Source organism: Triticum dicoccoides, chromosome 3B, assembly GCF_002162155.2.
Source record: "Triticum dicoccoides isolate Atlit2015 ecotype Zavitan chromosome 3B, WEW_v2.0, whole genome shotgun sequence".
NCBI lineage: Eukaryota > Viridiplantae > Streptophyta > Magnoliopsida > Poales > Poaceae > Triticum > Triticum dicoccoides.
The window spans coordinates 115,144,029-115,144,869 of NC_041385.1; positions in this window are offsets into that span (position 1 = coordinate 115,144,029).

The following is an 841-nucleotide window of genomic DNA, read 5'->3' on the forward strand; positions in this document are numbered from 1 at the left end:
GGAGGGCCACTAGGGGGCCCAGGAGACAGGGGCGCGCACCCAGTAGGGGTGGGCGCGCCCCCACCCTCATGGACAGGGTGTGGGCCCCCTCTGGTACTTTCTTCGCTCAATAATTCTCATTAATTCCAAAAATAACTTTCGTGGAGTTTCAGGATTTTTGGAGTTGTGCAGAATAGGTTTCCAATATTTGCTCCTTTTCCAGCCAGAAGTCTAGTTGCCAGCATTCCTCCTCTTCATGGTAAACCTTGTAAAATAAGAGAGGATAGCCATAAGTACTGAGATAAAATATGTAATAACAACCCAATATGCAATGAATATCAATATAAAAGCATGATGCAAAATGGACGTATCAACTTCCCCAAGCTTAGACCTCGCTTGTCCTCAAGTGGAAGCCGAAATCGAAAAATATGTCCACATGTTTAGAGATAGAGGTGTCGATAAAAATAAAATACAAACATGAGGGCATCATGATCATTCTTATAACAACAACATATATAGATTTTGTCATATGATTTCTTATGCTCAAGTAACAATCAATTCACAATGTCAAGTATGGTTCAAAAACTTCATTGAGAACTAATAAACTGTAATCTCAGTCATTGAAGCAATTGCAATTTATCATAACATCAGAAAGACTCAAGAATAGAGCCTTTCAGCAAGTCCACATACTCAACTATCATATAGTTTTCTACAATTGCTAACACTCACACAATACTTGTGGTTATGGAGTTTTATCGGACACTAAGAAAGATAGGGGCTTATTGTGTTGCCTCCCAACGTATTCACCTTTGGGTGATGTCAACAATAATAGTTCATGCTAACTTATATCCAATTGGATATA